This window comes from Chiloscyllium plagiosum, unplaced genomic scaffold (genome assembly GCF_037043375.1).
Source record: "Chiloscyllium plagiosum isolate Xiang-an unplaced genomic scaffold, Cpla_swu_hap1 HiC_scaffold_40, whole genome shotgun sequence".
In the NCBI taxonomy this organism is placed as follows: domain Eukaryota; kingdom Metazoa; phylum Chordata; class Chondrichthyes; order Orectolobiformes; family Hemiscylliidae; genus Chiloscyllium; species Chiloscyllium plagiosum.
This window is the reverse complement of record NW_028270178.1, coordinates 53,245,440-53,265,508: the sequence shown is the minus strand read 5'-3', so window position 1 is coordinate 53,265,508 and position 20,069 is coordinate 53,245,440. Positions and strand designations below refer to the sequence as shown.

General features: G+C 43.3%; 3 non-coding genes across 3 annotated transcripts; all 3 read right to left on the bottom strand.

The window, feature by feature from the left end:
- Positions 1-131: 131 nt before the first annotated feature.
- trnas-aga (transfer RNA serine (anticodon AGA)) lies at positions 132-213 on the bottom strand. Its single transcript has one exon. It is a non-coding gene; the product is annotated as a tRNA-Ser (tRNA).
- Positions 214-1,650: 1,437 nt separating this feature from the next.
- On the bottom strand, positions 1,651-1,723 carry trnar-ucg (transfer RNA arginine (anticodon UCG)). Its single transcript has one exon. It is a non-coding gene; the product is annotated as a tRNA-Arg (tRNA).
- A 2,129-nt stretch (positions 1,724-3,852) lies between these two features.
- On the bottom strand, positions 3,853-3,935 carry trnaq-uug (transfer RNA glutamine (anticodon UUG)). The gene has a single exon. It is a non-coding gene; the product is annotated as a tRNA-Gln (tRNA).
- Positions 3,936-20,069: the final 16,134 nt, after the last annotated feature.

Sequence of the window (20,069 nt, the reverse complement as noted above, 5' to 3'; positions counted from 1 at the left end):
ATGTTTTAAATATGGAACATTTCTGATGTAGAACTCGAGTTTCCCAAGTCTAATCAAATTACCGGCCTGGTTCACAAAATAGTTTTTCTGAACTTTGAGCGAAAATTGTACCAGCAGGAAAGCATTCATAACGTAGTCAGCAGGATTCGAACCTACGTGGGGAAACCCCAATGGATTTCTAATCCATCGCCTTAACCACTCGGCCATGACTACAGACGGCTCAGGTGCGTTGAGCATTGACCTAATCAGCCGTGATCTCATTGAAAGCTACCGTTGACTTGATGAGCGAAATGCTCCCATCTCCTTTCATACCTTTGCTGTCATTTGTAAGCTGCGAGACACCAATGTAAAAGAAGAAAAGCACAAAGGTAGGAAAAGATATTTGCAGGCAAACTGAGTCAAAATTATTTATTGAAAGGAAAATCACACTTGGCAATTTGCCATATCTCTTTGCGAACATGACCAGCAGAAGTAAGCAAGGGAGCTATTGATCTGAGTATTCTCGGACCTAAGCAAACAAAGGTTAGTGACATATTCATTTCTTTTTCTGGCGAACGAAATGATCTTTCCTGATGGTTACAATGAAAGAGATGGTTCCCAATAAAAGACAGAGATTAATTCGCATGTAGATATATTTCAATGTGACACGATTCATTTTCAGTCCCTAATTACCACAGAGATGGAGGAGGTGAGTTACTTTTCTTCACTCTTCAACTCCTCAGCACGGAGGTACAAACATGAAACCGCTAGAGATGGACTTCTTGAATTGGGAACCAGAGACACTGAAGAAACTAGGCAAAAGTGAGGACTGCAGATGCTGGAAACCTCACTTTAGATCAGAGTGATGCTGGAAAAGCACAGCAGGTCAGGCTGCATCCGAGGAGCAGGAGAGTCGACGTTTCTGTTGCCAGTCATGCTCCGCTGCACAAACAATTTTCGTTTTTGGCTCAGATTTCCAGCACCTGCAGCTATTTGTTTTATGTTAACCTTCATAATGTTTTGGACAAAACCAATGACCTGCGAGCATCGGAAAATCGGCAGAAGTACTGGTACACCGATATGTTTGCTGAACAATACAACCATTCCATGAGCGGGAATACGATCCGGGCCACGGTGCTGAGAGTACCGAATCCTCACAAGTAAATAACAAGACAAGGCGATAGATACTATCGTATTTGGTGTAAATAAAACACCCTGTCTGAACATTTTCGTTGCAGATTTTTTTTCAAATTGTCTTCGAAGATTTACAAAGTGGGAAAAGGCCATTCCGCTCGTGTGCATTGCGGCTAATCAGAGAGCCATGTTTTCCAGTCGCAGTTTCGAACTTTGGCCCAAAGCCTCGTGTGTTCTAATGTTTCCAGGTCAAATGTCAATGAGGTTATCCTATGTTCTTACATTGCACAATAATGGGACAGAAGTATAACGAATTGTAACTCTTTTGAGGAACTCATGCTCATTTTCACCCACAGAGGGAAACACACCAGAAGATACCGCCAAACTGACGGAGGTGTCCGTTGTGGAGAGCTGGAATTTGAAATGGACAATAGGACAAATGCAAGCTTTACATGCGGAAGCACAGAGGAGATGTCCCGAGAGAACTTTACAGGGGAGCGTCAACGTATACCACGGTTAAAGCAAAACATCCCCCCACGAGCCAGGTAGGACTCGAACCTACAATCTTTTGATCCGAAGTCAGACGCGTTAGCCATTACGCCACTGGCCCAAGAGACAAACCTGCTCTTGGCAGAATGTCGATATGTAATGCCATGGACTTTCACGGAATCAGAATTAAAAAGGTGAACAAGCACCGAAGATAATCACCAACATTGCTTCACTTCCAAGTTTCCAATTTGTGAAGCAGTGCCTTTCACTGGCAAAGGAGAAAAATTTGTCCTCAGCTGCCTGCTTCAGGGTCGCCTCCTTCTCTGCTGGAAGTTTCCATCGTTTTATTCACAGTCACGACGCGATTTCATGATCCACTCCAGTGAAAAAGTGTCATGGTGTCGTCCAAACAAGACCCTGCAGAAACTCGGCGAGAAACCTCGGGTCATTTCGAGCTCAGGATGTGGAATTAGACGAGATGCGTGACACCTTTTATTGGCGCTGTCACTTCACTGAAATTAGCGGCTCAAAACGAGCCGTTGTAAGCATCAGCTTGATTTGTACCTTCCTGCAGTGCATTTGCTAAACAAAATCAGATCGCTCCCATCCGGCCCAGCTGACTTATCTATTTTCACACTCTGCAGTATTTCTAATATCTCTTTCTTGTGAACCTCAATCTCTTCTCGTCTAGACGCAAGTAGCTCTGTATCTTCCTCGCCAACATTTTCATTTTCTATAGCGAACACTGTCGAAAAATATTTATTTAGTGCTTCCCCTATCTCCTCTGACTCCACACACAACTTCCCACTATTATCCTTGATTGTCACAAATTTAACTCTCGTCATTCTTTTATTCCTGACATACCTATGGAAAGCCTTAGGGTTAACCCTGATCCTATCTGCCAACAACTGCTCATGTCTCCTCCTGGCTCTTCTCAGCTCTCTTTTTAGGTCTCTCCTGATATCGTTGGAACCCTCGAGCGTTCTAACTGAGTATTCACATTTTGTCCTAACATAAGACTTCTTGTTCTTCTTGACCAGGGATTCCACTTCCTTATTAAACTACGGCTCACGCATTCTATATCTTCCTCTCTGCCTGACAGGTACATACTTATCTAGGACACACAGGAGCTTTTCCTTGAATAAGCTCCACATTTTAATGTGCTCACCCCCTGCAGTTTCCTACCCCATTCTACGCTTCCTAAATCTTACCTCATTGCATCGTAATTTCCCTTCCACTAGCTGAAACTCTTGCTCCGTGGAGTACACCTATTCCTTTCATTCACGAAAGTAAACCTGAGAGAATTGGGATCGCTGTCTCCAAAGTGCTCCCCTACTTCGGAATCTAAAACCTGGCCAGGCTCGTTACCCAGTACTAAATCGAAAGTGGCTTTGTCCCTTGAAGGCATGTGTACGTACTGTGTCAGGAAGCCCTCCTGCACACATTGGGCAAAAAATTACTCATCTATAGTACTCGTACTGTAGTGATCCCAGTAAATATTTGGATATTGTCTTGAGTGTTCCAGAGATTTTCATTGTCCCAGAGTCCAGATGAAGTTTGCATTCCTCACGTACGTGAGCGAGAATGACTTCAATGTCTCAGATCAGTTCCTGTCCCGAGACCTTCAGAGTCAATGTCCCGTCCTCTACTCGGTCCGACAGTTCACACTTCTTCATTCTCCTCTGATTCCATTACCCAAAGAGTTTCTCAAGATTTACAAAGCTAGAGCCTAAATTATATGGTTTGCTTCCTAAACATTTTTTCAACTGCCAACTGACAATATTTTCACAGTATCTCTTCACAATCCTCTGGCTTGCACCATGTCCAGGGATGAGAAGTCCCGTTTGGTGGAGAGATTCCCGAGGCTGATAAGTTTCAGTTTGGAACAAAGATGGTTAAGTGGCGATTTCCTGCGGTTGTTTCAAATGACGGAGAGGGAGCGGTGGGGAATGAGCACTTTGACGAGCAGGAGGAAGTGTTGCCACTGACCCGAGTCAGAGAACAGAGGACAGGGATTAAAGGAATCTAATGAAAAGCAGCACTTCTGCTCAGGACGTTCAATAACAGCTGCAGAAACCCGATGTGTCGAGCAGTGTATCTGGAAAGAGAAACAGAGATAATGTTTTAAATATGGAACATTTCTGATGTAGAACTCGAGTTTCCCAAGTCTAATCAAATTACCGGCCTGGTTCACAAAATAGGTTTTCTGAACTTTGAGCGAAAATTGCACCAGCAGGAAAGCGTTCATAACGTAGTCAGCAGGATTCGAACCTACGGGGGGATACTCCAATCGATTTCAAAATCCATCGCCTTAACCACTCGGCCATGACTACAGACAGCTCAGGTCGGTTGAGCATTGACCAAATCAGCGTGGGGAAACTCCAATGGATTTCTAATCCATCGCCTTCACCCCTCGGCCATGACAACAGACAGCTCAGAGCGGTTGAGCATTGACCAAATCAGCCGTGATCTCATTGAAAGCTACCGTTGACTTGATGAGCGAAATGCTTCCATCTCTTTTCATACCTTTGCAGTCATTTGTAAGTTGCGAGACACCAATGTAAAAGAAGAAAAGCACAAAGGTAGGAAAAGATATTTGCAGGCAAACTGAGTCAAAATATTTATTGAAAGGAAAATCACACTTGGCAATTTGCTAGACCTCTTTGCGAACATGACCAGCAGAGGTAAGCAATGATCTGAGTATTCTTGGACCTGAAGTGATGCTGGAAAGGCACAGCAGGTCAGGCAGCATCCGAGGAGCAGGAAAGTCGACGTTTCTGTTGCCAGTCTTGCTGCGTTCCGCAAACAATTTTCGTTTTTGTCTCAGATTTCCAGCACCTGCAGCTATTTCTTTTATGTTAACCTTCATAATGTTTTGGACAAAACCAATGACCTGCCAGCATCGGAAAATCGGCAGAAGTACTGGTACACCGATATGTTTGCTGAACAATACAACCATTCCATGAGCGGTAATACGATCCGGGCCACGGTGCTGAGAGTACCGAATCCTCACAAGTAAATCCTCACAAGAACATTTTCGTTGCAGATTATTTTCAACTTGTCTTCGAAGGTTCACAAAGTGGGAAAAGGCCATTCCGCCCTTTGTGCATTGCGGCTAATCAGAGAGCCATTTTTCTAGTCGCAGTTTCCAACTTTGGCCCAAAGTTTGATCATGGTGTCATGCAGAAACTCAGCGAGTTCACTCAGACATTTTTGTGTGTGCAGAATGATTTGCCACATTTAAGGCAAATTCAATGGCATCCGAATGGGTATATAGACAGGAAGCGTTCGGAGAGATAAGGAACACATTTTGGCAAATATGGTTCAATTAATTTCGGTTATCGTTTCAGCAGGGACAGGGTCGATAGTAGGGTCTTTTTCCGTGCTCGGCATCTTTGTTCTGCTCCCGCAGCTGACACCAGTTTTAATGCACCATTTGGAAAAAAAAACATGCACTCTGTTTGTTACGCAGTCAGCGCGTTTGCCTACATTTCTGAAAGGTGGATGGGACAAGTTGACCCAGCAATGAGGGTCTTTCCGGACTTTTGCTGCCAATGACCGTTCGTTTGGCACCTTCCCAGTTTTGCCATCAAAGATTTTGGCTGAAGAATAATACCGCACGGATAATGTTAGCCCCGTCAGCTCTCCAACGAATCCAGAAACTGACAACTCTTCATGTGGAACAGAAGCAAAACAGAAAGTGTGGACAATTGCCAGGCACACCGAAGCATGCATGCTGCTTTTGTTGCAGTGCAAGCCGATTATGTCATGAACTGCTCAGAGAAACGGCAGCGAGGCAATTCCGGACATACTGGAGATTTAGTGCATTGCCAAGTCACAGGAAGTGCTCAACAAACATAAAACAAAACGCAACAGCAATAATCCATGAAAAATGAAGTTTACCAATTGCACTCGTGATGAAATTAGGTCAACAATGCGCTGATGACTCCATCTGATCGAGAGGACCAATCACCAGCTCCCTTCACCAGGACAGTAATGAAGGAAATGCGAGAAATACAAAAAACATTGCTCATCGCGATTGCCAACCTTTTTGCCACTGCAACAACAAAAACGGCGAGCAGATACAATGCAGAATCTGGTTTCATATCAGCAATGAAGTAGTAATATCCATTCACTTTCAGTGAAAACGGTGAACAATGGAAATTGTCTGAAATATAAATACCCAGCGCAGGCTGCTTGGTTCCCCGATTATACTGCTGCACAGACTTTCATATTTAAAGGTACCTTTCAAAGAGAGTGTTTGTGGCTGTCCATATGACAATGGAAATTGTTGCCCTCGCTCTCACTGCCATTATTGATTATGTTGGGTTTGGCATCCTCACCTTGCACGCGGGAGTTCAATGTGAACTCTGCTGTGAAAAATCGGAGTGCTTTGGAGCAGAAAGATGTGAAGCTCGTTGGCTTCATGGAGATGTTGTTGGAATGTTTTGCGGTGCTGGGAAGAGGGATCCTCACAGTTCTGGGTAACATCCTCAGGGTTGCAGAGCCTGTTGTGAAGCCTACTATCCTGTGGCGGTTGGAATTGATTTAGTTTCATTGCCGCTGGGTCCGGTTGTTGGTGTTGCAGATTGGATCCTGATCAATGTGTTTATTGATGGAATCCATGGATGGGTGCCCTGCTTCTAGAAAATCTCTGGCTGCTTTCTGATTGCCATTTTCTAGTACTATTGTGCTGCTCTCGAGGATGCATGCTGTCTGTACGTATAGCTACTCGGGACAGCTGGCCGTGGCAATTAGTGACGGCCACATAAATTCTTTGCCAAGAATATGTATCCCACAACTGCATTCCCAGATGTCTGGCACACTAAATTGTCAACTAGGATATGCCATAAAGCAATTGAAACACCCATGCTTCCCTTTTTTAAAATAAATTTCTGAAAACTGATAGCCAGACATCTCTGAACACACGGATTTAGGACAGCACATAAACCAACAGCCTCGCTGAGGGAAAGCTCACCAGAAAACAATATCCAATGCCCATCTTGTGCAGGACAAATGTGGTTGTCAAGATTCCACGCAGGGACTGCAAAAAACACTATATCGGAGAAACAGTCAGACAAATAGCGAGCTGCAATAATGAACTTCAGCCAGCCCGTATACGCCACGGGCAGATGTTCTTGTAGTTGTATGTAGGGCATTGATTGTTTCTGATTCAGGGGCTTGGACCGTCTGCAGCACTGGATAATTCCTTGTGTTGTAATTACTGTTGGAACATATGTAAAACTCGATTGCTCATTGAGATGTACATCCAAAATATTAGCCGAGAGAAGTATTTTGGTGGTTTTTCTGGTGCTGTTCCTGTCATGCCCTCTGGAACTGGACTTATTGTGTGCTTCCTGACGATTCGGTGCATGCTTCCGTGATCGTATTTTGGGCAGAAACCTGCGTTTTAGCTTCAATAACGTGCGTTTGCAAACCTGGTACACCTCCCTGTATTTTGTTACCTTTTATTGTGTGCAATTGCAACCCGACAAATTATTAATTTACATTGGAAGGTGACAAAGAGAGGCGTGTGAAATGCCAAGGTATTAGTGACATTTATCAATTGGTTGCATATTACTTTTATTCAGGAGATAAGGATGTAAAACGTGTTTGTGTAGAAATGAGGAACGGTGAGGAAAGAAGTCATCCACAGGTGTAGTTTCCAAGTGCACTCGCAGTAACCACTACGTACAAGAAAAAAAACTACATGTGAGTGATAAAAGATGGCCATAGTTACGGGTGATCTTAGTTACCCATCTCCCACTCACGGTTCAATGGTAAGAAAAAAGGTTGGATGACAATAATCAATAAATCATATCTGTCCCAGAGAACAACGCGAGCCATATTTTGGTCATCGATTAGTTTACAGCTGACTTAGTATCTGTCTTTTCTTGGAAACCATCTCCTTTGTTGTGACCATCAGGAAAAATATTACTTTGACATAAATAAAATGAAGATTATGTCACTAATCTTTGTTTGTTTCATGCCCAAGTACAATGAGACGACCTTGATCAACTCTGCTAGTCATGCTAGCAAAGAAATCTGGAAACATGCCAAGTGTGATTTTTCGCTCAATAAATAATTTTGATTCAGTTTGACTGAAACCACCTCTCCCTAAAGTTGTGCTTTTCTTCTTTTAAAATGGTGTCCGGTATCTTCCAAATGACGGCAAAGATACGAGAGCAGATGGAAGCAATTTAGCCTATCAAGTCTGCGACAAAATTCAATGAGATCATGGCTGGTTTGGTTAATTCTCAACCCCCGTTTTTATCCTCATCTCCGTGATGCTCCATGTCTGTCTATCACAGCCTTGAATACACCTCGCCTTCACAGCCCTCTGTTGTTAGGAAACCTACGGATTTGCTACCATCTGAAAGAGTGAATATCCTCCTTATCATTTTCTTAAATGTTCGATCCCTTCAGCTGTGAGAACGCACTCTCGTCCCAATTTCTCGGGGTGTACATCAGAGCAGAATAAGTCCCTGAAGGTAGGTCTGCACTCTCCAGTGCCGCTCCGTGTATTTGAAACATTTTCATATTTTGACCTCTGATTAAAAATAGTAGACCTCATTTGCACATCAGATTGGCCAGTGGTGAATTTTTTCAAGAAGACTTCAATGAGCGTAATTCTACTGGCAGTGAATAGGGCTAGACAAATTAGATTACTTACAGTGGGGAAACAGGCCCTTCGGACCAACAAGTCCACACCGCCGCGCCGAAGGACAACCCACCCATACCCCTACATTTACCCCTTACTTAACACTACGGGCAATTTAGCATGGCCAATTCGCCTGACCTGACCTGCACATCGTTGGACTGTGGGAGGAAACCGGAACACCCGGAGGAAACACACACAGACACGGTGAGTGCGTGCAAACTCCACACAGTCAGTCGCCTGAGGTGGCAATTGAACGCGGGTCTCTGGCGCTGTCAGCCAGCAGTATTAACCACTGTGCCACCATGCCGCACTAATGCGAGGACATTTTTCTTTCGCGATCCAGTGCTGTGTTTATTCACCGCTCTGCGCATGAAAATGGTTCTTACCCATCCACTTTATCTCTCATCAATATGTGTGCAATTCAAATTGATGAGGCCATGACTACACGCGCGCAATGCTGTCTTAGTGTGTCTTATGTAATGGAAAGTTCCAACCTGAAACACCAGAATTTGGCTTTTCTTGGCACCCCAGCATCCTCCTCCTTTCGAAATAAAGAGAGTCTGACAGTGAATACTGGGGTTCCAGGAAAAGCCAAATCCTGGTGTTTCAGGTTGGAACTTTCCATTACATAAGACATACTAAGGCAGCATTGCACGCGTGTCGTCATGGCCGCGTGATACAGGTGATTGATTAGAAATCCATTGGGGCTTCCCTCCGCAGGTTCGAATTCTGCTGGCTCCGTTTTCAGTGATGTCATGCAGGACGAGTTTTCACTCACAGTTCAGAAATCTCGTCTCAACACACAAGACCAGTCAGTTGATTAGACTTAGCAAACTCAAGTTATTAATCAAAAATGCAACACACTTAAAACATTATCTCCGTTTCTCTTTTCACACTTACTGCCAGACCCATTGAGGTTTTGCAGTATTCTTTGAATGTACTGTGCAGAAGTGCTGCTTTTGAATAGATTCCTTTTACCCCCGTCCTCCGTTCACTAACTCTGGTCAGTGGCAACACTTCTCCCCGCTCGTCGAAGAGTCAATCCCCACCACTAATTTTCCCATCATTATAAATTGCCGCAGGAAATTGCTGACAAACCATCTTTGCTCCAAAGCGAAACTCACCAACCTCGGGAATCCCTCCAAAAAACGTGACTTCTCATCCCTGGACATGGTGAAATACAGACGATTGTGAACAGAATTTGGGAAAATATTGTCACTTGTCAGGTGAAAAAGTGTTAAGAAGGCAAAACACGTCACCCAGTCTCCAGCTTTGTCAATCTTCAGAAACTCTTTGGGAAAAGGACTCAGAGGAGAATGAAGAAGGGTGAATAGTCAGACTGATCGGAATCAGTCAGGACAACTTTCCGTTCTTTAAGAGGACGGGACATTGATTCTGATGTTCTCAGGACAAGAACTGATTGGAGACATTGAAGTAATTCTCGGTCCTGTACATGAGGAATACAAACCTTGTATGGACACTGGGACAACGAAAATACCCGATACCACACAAGATACTGAGAGGTTCGAAGAGAGATGTTCCCGACTGGAGCAGAGCTGGTTCCCAGTGACATGGGTGTGTCTGTTGTGGATGGGATCAGACTGTTCCCATGTCGCCATTATGAATGTCCCAGTCCTTATTTCGGAAAAGTAAAATTGATAGAGGACAGTTGTCGTTCTAGGAATGGCAGCCTGAAGTGGTAGGTCAATCACAGACTGCTTTCGAGGATCGTCCAAGGTGTTAGGTTGGAAGTATCAGCTCATTCGACTGTTAACTGAAATGTTACTGGTTCAATAGCCCCGGGGCGACAGCGATTGATGTTCATAATAAATCTGTTTTCTGTGCAGCACCGTTTCATGTTTCTAATGGGGTCAGGAAAATGTTTTCGAAACAGAACGATAAAAAAAAAAGTTTCTGCATTGCTTTAATGGTTAATGTAAAGAACTGTGCATTCTGGGAATCTGAAGCAAAAACAGAAACTGCTGTCGAAACTAACCAGTTTGGCAGTGCCTGTGGGAGATTACCGAGTTCTGATGAAGTTTTGAAATATTTGTCTCTGATTCTCTCTGAATAGACGCTGTAAGATCTGCTGAGATTCTCCTGGTATTTCTGTTCGTGGTTTTAACTGAATGCCTATTCCATTTATAAGGATGATACAACCAAACCCATCTCAAACCAAAATTAAGAAATAACACCTCAGCATCTCACTCCACCGCAAGCCCAAGAAGAACGACACGATACTGCACTTCTCCAGCTTCCACCCTAAATATATTAAAGAAGCCATACCGGAAGGACAAGGGCTTCAACTGCACAGGAACCGTTCAGATGAGGAATAATGCGATAGACACCTAAAGATTTTGAAGGATATCTTCATGATGATGGGGTACCTGTTGAACTGATTGATCGCCAATTCCGGTGTGCCACAGTGAAAATCTGCTGTGAACTCGTCAGAAGACAGACAGAGAATGCAACTAATAGAGTATCTTTCATCGTCAGTACTTTCCTGAAGTTCAGCACGTTCTTCACAGGATTCAGCATGTCACCGATGATGATGAGCATCTCACTAAGAACATCCCCATGGCTTCAATTCTCACCTTCAAACACCCAGCAAAATTATAACATACGACCGTTTACAGTAAACTACTCAACCTTCACATAGCATTAACCACGACACCACAGCACTATGCCTTCGCAACCTTTGCAAGACATGGACACTACCATGACCCGTTGGTACACCACCCACCACGTACACGACAGGTACTCATGTGACTCAGGCAATGTTGTTTGTCACATATGCAGCAGGCAATGATACAACAAGATACCACAAGATACTCAGTAATGGTATATTGGCGAGACCATGCAGATGGTGTGCCAATGGATGAATGGTAACGGCATAACAATTGCCAGACAGGATTATTCACACCCAGTCGGGGAAGAGTTCAGCAATCAAGGACATTTGGTTTTCAACCTTCGACTAAATGTCGGCCAAGGTGGCTTTCGAGATACACAACAACGCAAAATCGCCAAACAGAATCGGGTCGCCAACTGCCTTCGTTTTGGTGATGGCATCAACCATGATATTCGGTTAATGTCACACCACATGTAACCCACCACACTGTTCTGTATCTGTGCAATCTTCCTTAATTGTTCTGTTTTCACACCATCACCGTGACAAGTTGTTATTGTCCTTCTACCTTAATCACTTTGTTCAATATTGGCTAACTGATAATTTGGGTCAGTCTCGCGGCATGTCACTCTGCCAAAGAAAAATAAGAAAACTGGGAATTTATTAAACCAGGAGCAAGGGCAAGGGTTACTGGGCGGGGTGCGGGAACGAGACTGGGGCATCGTGGCGAAGGGGGGCAGGTGTTTCGCTGCTCTGGGGACATCTGTGGAGGAACATGAGAGTTAATGTTTCGGAGCTGGTGTCCCTTCCTCTGGTGTTTTTGTTGTGGAGCGGTTTTCCAGTTGCTTCTGTTTCTGTTCCATGTCATTCCAGTGCCTTGATTTGTCTCCAGTACAACTTTATTATAACGGTTTGTAATTATCTCTCTGTCTCACTTTGTTGGATCATCGGTCAACCATTCTATTGGCACTCAGTTATTGACACATTACTCACACTGTCGGTCACTCTTGTTCACTTCTAGAGATTACGTCTTTGACACTCCGCTCCCACAATTTGCCTGATATTTTGATCTGTCTGCCCTTGATCTCTTTTCCCTAAATTCAGTGCTCTGTGTTATTCCCTCCCATTTCACCTAATGAAAGGGCTCTGGTCCGAAATCTTGTTATTTCAAATAAACATGTGCATCTATAACCTGGTGTGATTTCTGAATTGGTCCATCGCAGTCCAAAACCGCAACCTCCACAGCAGCTACACGGAAATACCACTACACGCACTTTCCCCTCCACACTATGTTCAAGCTCATTTACTCCTGTTGCCGCATGTAATTCTGAAATTGTTGTTGTTTGTGATGAAAACTTAAGGTTCAAGCGGTTCTCTTGGAATGTATGTACTTTGGAATGTGGTTCAATTTCAAAGAAAAACATACTTCAAGGGACGATATATGCTTCAAAGCTTTGCCTGAGTTGTTTAAATGTCTTTTATCTTGAACCCAGTGAGCTGACGGAAGAATAAACATGCTTTGCACTTCTACCACACGGTGCCAGGGACCCAGTTCAATTCCAGCCTGTGGCGACTGTCTGTATGGTGCTTGTACTCCTCCCATGTGTGCGTGAGTTTTCATCTCACATTCTGAAAGCTGTGTAGTTTCGGTGGATTGCCAAATGGAAAATTACCCAACTTGTCCATGTATATGGACTTCAGGTTATTTCGCTGTGAGAAACTTGAAGGGGATCGATTAGGAAGTGGTTTTTGTTGGGATAATCTTCACTGCTTTGGTGTGGGCTTGATAGACCGAACGGCCTACTTCCACACAATTGGGATTTTACGAAAATTATTGCGATCGTGCGATTTTCTAGACAGTCCGAAAGATAAATAATGTTTCTAGGTGTCGTTTTGAATGTCTGCAAACGATATTCCAATTCTCACACAGGAGCTACACCTCGAAGTCTGCACTTATGCAATTTAAAGTTGTGCATTCAGTGTTCACGCTTCGGAAATCACAGCTTTTTACCATTAAGACCAAATCTTGTGTTTTTTAATCTATATCATAAACAGTCGAATTAGTCTCATTTATCTACATTTAATGCATGTACTTCAAACTGATGGGAATGGTAACTTCTCAGATTCAGGTTCATTTTGATGGTGGATAGGTAGATGACGACCACTCTTCCCATCATCCCAAGTGGATTTGCAAGGCATCGATCACCAACGCTGAGCCGTGCTGCTCCCTGGGAGAGAGTGAAGCGCGCGGTGATGGCCTGTTCGGTGACATCATACATGTATTTGTCTCCACTTAGTTTCTATGGAGTAGGACTGACAATGAGGGAAAGTTCGAAGGCAAGAGCTAATTCTGGGAGGGGAAGACTCCTGAAGAGGTTTTGGCAGTATCTGAGAGACTTTCCAAATTTCAAACAGGCAAAGTCATTGAATAAAATCTCTGGGGATGCCTTCTAACAGGATAATGGTGTAACCGAAAATATATAACATAGCCTAAATGAAGATAAATACCGCAGTCTTAGCAGGACGAATGGTAAGAAGAACATATTTGATTGAGGACTTCCTGCTCCAGTCTTTAAGTAGCGCAGCTGAGTCAGCTGCTCATAAATGATGATAAAACATCTATCCTTTAACTGATCACCTTCAGCCACGTGCTGGAGTATGTCTAGTCTACATATGTCTACCTTTTGCTGCAAAATGGCTATGGAGACGTGTATGTCTTTGATATCAGGCTTATTCGGAAGAATGGCTCCACTAAGGTTTGAAGTTAGCTTTCGTGATTCGTTGGTTAGCACTGCTGCCTTACAGCATGAAGGACCTGGATTCGATTCCAGCCTCAGGCGACCATTTAGAGTTCGCATATTCTCCCCGTGCCTGCATGGGTTTCTTCGGGTTGCTCCAGTTTCCTACTACAGTCCAAAGATATGAAGGTTAGATAAATTGGATATGCTAAATTGTACCTCGTTCTCCAGAATGTGTTGGTCAGGAGCAGTGCAAAGTAATAGGGAAGGGAAATTGCTGTGGGTTGAATACTCCTTAGAGGTTGCGTGTGAACTTGTTGGGCCCAATGACCTGTTTCCACACTCTAGGGATGGTATGATTCTATTTCATTACGTCGGTACTTTAACAGCGTAAGGCATGGTACAACTCAGCAGCTTGCTGGTAAAATGGTGAATGCATCACCAAATTCAACATTTCTATTCATGGCAAGTTGCTGACTCAGCCTATCTCAAATGTCTGATAACATGAATCTGCAGCAAGAACACAGGGACACATATATCCAAACTGCTCCTCTTAACTCTCTAGCTTAAGCGTTACATTTTTTGAAGGTTTTCTCACCTCCCAGTAAGTGTTGGCCTTCTAACAATTGAGTTTGACAAAGTTTATTTGAACAGTTCATTAAACTATTTGGATGTTTTGAAGTGGGGGAGGAGGGCAACCCTCTGATCTACTGGTTCAGTGAAGGACTGACTGAAGGAATACCTATCCAATTGTGATGATTAGTAGCTTGGAAGGGAACATGCAGATTATTATATTCTCATTCGTTTACTTCCTTTGTCTTTAGGACGAAAGTAGTACTAGAGCTGGAGTGTGCTGTCAAATGGAAATTGTTGATGAATCACAAAGCTGCGACAGTGGTGAATGGTTTGAAATTATACATAAATTGCCAATCGAACTGGCTCAATGGCCATGGAATGGAACGCTCTGAAGAAACTCAGCCGACCTGGTAGCAACTGTGAAAATTGTCAGAGAAGTAATGTTTCTTGTCCTACATGTCCTCTCTTCAGTCCTGTTCTGAAGAAGAGTCATTTTGGCCTCAAAAAGTTAACTGTATTTCTCTCCAAGTATGCTGTTAGAGTTGCTGAACCTCTCCAGCACTTTCTGCTTTCATTTCAGTTATTAAATGTCGGCAGCATTATCCTTTTGGACGAATGTTTCATAATGGCGCTGTCCAACATCTTGAGGTATGTTGTCGATATATTTGTTCAGTCAATCGGGGAGTATTCCATCACACACTTGACGTGAGCCTTCTCGGTATTAGAGAAGCGATTGGAGTCAGAAAGCCCATGACTGATGGCAGTTTTCTTGCCATCTGGCCTGCTCTTGTAGCCACATTATTTATGTAGGGAGGACAGTTCATTTTAGGGTTAATAGTAACTCCCACATTGTTGATCGTTGAAGACTAGGTAATGGCAACACCATTGAATTTCCAGAGGTGTTGATTAGATTATCTTAATCAGGATGTGTGAAATTCATATCACTTGTCTGCCCAGGCCTTCACATTGCCAGAATTCTGCTGCATTGTGAAATGAAATGCTTCAGGAGTTGAGGTAGTAAGAATGCGGCTGAACTCTGGACATTTATTAACGAACAGAACCTTGAATAATTCCTGAAGTGAGGTCCTGGAGTTTAGATAACTGACCCGCAACAACCAATCCAGTTTCTGTGCGTCTGGAGTCACATGTATCTTGGAGCAAATAAGAATAGCAGCTTTACTTCCCTAAGGGGTAGAGGCGAATCGGAAGGGATTTTCCATGGTCAGTTGTAATGGGTTAAAGGCATTAGACATAGAATTTCAACTTAGAATTCATAACATCTATCGTTGCAGGGTTTGAATTAGGTCTCTGATATCAATTCTGGAATATCTTCACGTGAGCTGATTATCATGTACTGATGAGCAATGCTTCTCCAAAACTGGGATTAAGCTTGCTATTAAGCTTCTTCATTTCTCAGAAATTTGAATTAAAAAAAATGTGAGCAATGCTACAGTCTCAGTCTCCACAAGCTGCTTACACATAGTACCATGCAACACTTTTGGTGATACATCAACTCAGATTTTCAAACAAGGAGCTTGTCAGTTGCCTGAAGGGAGAGATAACGTCGCACAGAAAACTGCATCAAACAATTCAAACACGTGGAGAAGGTGATCCTCACTATCCTGGTCTTCATTGGCGTTCCTTATAAGGCATTATGACAATTTTACTTGTTTTAGTCTACTGTTGATCTGCTCTTTGATTTTAACTTTTGAACAATAAAGTCTCCAATTCACTGACAGGTTTCCTTATTTAGACATAGGAAGTGCGATATCAGTTCACTGAGCAGTAGTCTCCTTACAATTCTCCAGCGATAGAGACTTCCGATGTCACTGCAAATGCAGAACTTCCTAATCTCTGTGTTCTGTCATCCGTTCCGGTTTCCTACCGTTTGTAGGTATGATAAGAAATCAGACAAGTCAGTTGCAAAGAATGGTAAACGGAAGTGAAACATTAACTCTTGCTATCCCACAGATGATGTAAGACATGCTGAGCCATTTCTGTTTCTGATATACAAATGAAGCCTGTTTTTGCGACAACTTTGAATGTTAAGTGCTGACCTGAGAAAAGTAATGCAAGACACTAAAATGAAGCGATAAACTGTTTCAGATCGCTATGGATTCTGCAATGAGTCTGAAAATGAGGTTCAGATTATTCAGGACAGATGTTAGTGAGCACTTCTACACACAATATTTGGGAGAGGTTTGGAACTCACTTCCACAAACGATGGCAGATGCAGGGTTTTTATTTTGGTTGCCAGAATCAATCCTGTGATTGTTTACATCTATCTCTAAGGACGATAGCAGCAGAAACAAGAGAAAACTGTGACCACAAATCACCTATTAAGGATCTTGCCTTTCTGAGTTGGAAGTATCTGGCTATTCCTAAATCCCTGGAACTCCCTCGCTAACAGCATCTTGGCTGTACCTCTATGTTAAGTTCTCTCTAGTTTCTGTACAGTAGCTCATCATCTCAATCACTGGAGTAATTAGGGATGGGCAGTGAATCCAATGCCATTGAGTGGCGTCTATATGCCACGAATGAGTTTCGAACATCTGCAGGTTCTACGTGGATGCCCGCAAGCGATCGGCAGAAGGGAGAAGTGGAGCAGGGCGTTTGAGTAAAGTGAAAGGCAATGATGACTGGAGGGCGTGAGGCTGTAAGTGAGAGAGGAATTGGTGATGCAAGGCTCACTGTTGGTATGAATGGGTCAGCCTATATTGGCCACTGTTTACACTGACTTACACAACACTGCTGATCAATTCACCACAATGATACTGTTCTCTTGGCGTTGTATTTCCTCTGTGCATACTAACGTGGTTAATGGGCCCCGAGAGGATGAACGTATCTTCTTTATCCTGTCGACTTAAACATATGAATATATCAGTTTGAAATGAATGTAATACGAGATTGGCTCGTTCTGAGCATTTATAATGGAGAATGTCCAGGTGTGAACGTTTCTTTTGTGTATCAGCGGAGGTTAGTTTAAACTCTTATGGAGCAACTTTCATAAAGTAACAAATGTCCAAGTTACTGTGATTGAACAGCTAATTAAATACACATATGGATATGAACAGCATTGTCTGCGCTGACACCGTTGATGAATTAATTAAAGCGCCTGGTAATAACGAGACGAGTATGGTGTCAAATCCTGGTTGGCATGTCCTGTACATTGAAAGATCGTTGCTTAAACTTCTTTAAAATGTTGTATTGTTGATCCACCATACCGAACGAGCATGCTTCTTGTGTTTGAGCTCAGCGCATTTTTATTTCGTGTTACCACGTCCTGCCGCCTGCTGTGGCCCCATCAGTCAATACGAGATCCTGCTAATTCAACTGAAAGATTTTTTACTATGTTCCACAAAGACGTTTCAGTTAACAGTTGAATGCGCTGAAACTTCCAACCTAACAAATTCGACGATCCTCTAAAGCGGTCCGCGACTGAATTCCAAATTCAATGTGCCATTCCCTGAACGACTACTGTCCTCTATCTGTTTTACTTTTACAAATGAAAGACTGAACCATTCATTATGGAGACATTTTAACAGTCTGATACCCCCACGACAGACACACCCATGTCACTGGGAACCAGCTCACCTCCATCAGGGATAATCTCCCTTTTTGCCTCTCAGTGTCTTGTGTGTTCTAGAGATTTTCATTGTCGCAGAGTCCAGATGAAGTTTCTATTCCCCATGTACAGGGGTGAGAATTTTTTCAATGTCTCAGACCAGTTCTTGTCCCGACAACATCAGAGTCAATATTCTGGTCTCTGCTCGGTCCGACAGTCTACCCTTCCGCATTCTCCTCTGATTCCACTTCCTAAAGAGTTTCTCAAGATTTCCAAAGCTGGTGCCTGGATTGATTCGGCTCCTTAACATTTTTCCAACTGCCAATTGACAATGTTTTCACAGTAAAGCTTCAGAAACCTCTGGCCTGCACCATGTCCAGTGATGAGAAGTCACGTTTGGTCGTGAGATTCCCGAGGCTGGTGAGTTTCACTTTGGAACAAAGATGGTTAAGTGGCAATTTCCTGCGGTTGTTTGTAATGATGGGAGAGGGAGCGGTGGGGAATGAGCACTTTGGGGAGCAGGAGGAAGTGTTGCCATTGACCCGAATCCGTGAACAGAGGCCACGGATTAAAGGAATCGAATGAAAAGCAGCACTTCTGCTCAGGACGTTCAATAACAACTGCAGAAACACGATGTGTCGAGCAGTGTATCTGGAAAGAGAAACAGAGATAATGTTTTAAATATGGAACATTTCTGATGAAGAACTCGAGTTCCAAAGTCGAATTAAATTACTGGCCTGGTTTGCAAAATAGGTTTTTTGAACTTTGAGCGAAACCTCGCCAAGCAGCAAGTCATTCATAGCGGAGTCAGCTGGATTCGGACCTATGCGGGAAACCTGAATGGATTTTTAACCTATCACCTTAACCACTCGGCCATGAGTACTGGCTGAAAAGCAGAGTTGAGCATTAACCAAATCAGCCATGATCTCATTGAAAGCTGTCGCTGAATTGATGGGCTAAATGCTTCCATCTCCTCTCCTAACTCTGCTGTCAATTGTAAGGTGCGAGACACCAATGTAAAAGAAGAAAAGCGCATAGTTAGGAAAAGATATTTGCAGCCAAACTGAGTCAAAATTATTGATTGAAAGGAAAATCACACTTGGCAATTTGCTAGATCTCTTTGCAAACATGACCAGCAGAGGTACTCAAGGGAGGTATTGATCTGAGTGTTCTTGGACATGAAACAATCCAAGGTTGGTGACATATTCATTTCTTTTTCTGGCGAACGAACTGATCTTACCAGATGCTCACAATGAAAGAGATTTTTCCCAATAAAAGACGGCAAAGAAGTCCCATCTAACGCTGGCACCATCGTGAGCGCTGCTGTTTCACAATGCCACAGAGTCAGGGTCAATTCCCGCCTCAAGCAACTGAATGTGTGGAGTTTGCACATTCTCCCCGTGGATGCGTGCGCTTGCGCTGGTTTTCTCCCACAGTCCAAAAATGTACCGGTTAGGTGAAATGGCCGTGCTAAATTGACGGAGTGAATGGAGAGGAATGCATTTGGGCTGGGGCGGGTCGGTGTGTAGTTGCTGGGCCGAAGGACCTGTTTCCACATTGTAAGTATTCTAATCTACAGTAATCAATGACCAAAGTATGGCGCACGTTGTTCGTTGGGGCATATATGACTTGTTGATTGTTTTTCTTCAAAGTTTCTTTACAATTCAAATGGGAGTGGAAGAAGGGAAATGAATGTCTCCCATAATTCTTGCCTTCTTTTATCATTCACAGGCGGTATTTTTCCTGTACTTTTTTTTGCACTGTGGTTACTGTTAGTGTTCTTGTAAGCTACACCGGCTGGTTTCCCCTTTCCTCAATGTGCCTCATCTCTACCCAAACACATTTCCATCCTTATCTCTTGAATCAATGTAATCTCTAACCATTGCATAATTGCCACGGAAACTGGGCTTTGAACACGCCTGTGTATGTCATTTTTCAATATTAATTTATCGTTTACTGTGTTGCAATTGCACATGAGAAGACGAAAACACAATAGAGGCAGGTGGTCCTGGGTTTCAAACGCACGTAATTGCAGCTAAAACGCAGATTACTGCACACAAAGCGATTACGGAAGCATGCACCGAACCGTCAGGAAGCACACAATAAGTACAATGCTGGATGTCATGTCAGGAACAGGACCAGAAACACAACAGAAATACGTCTCTTGGGTACTATTTTGGACGTTTTTCTCAATCAGCTATCATGTTTTACATATGTTCCATCGTGAGTTACCTCACACAAGGAAGTAACCAGTGCTGCAGACGGTCATATAATCCGAGTCCCAAGTCCCGGAGTCAGAGA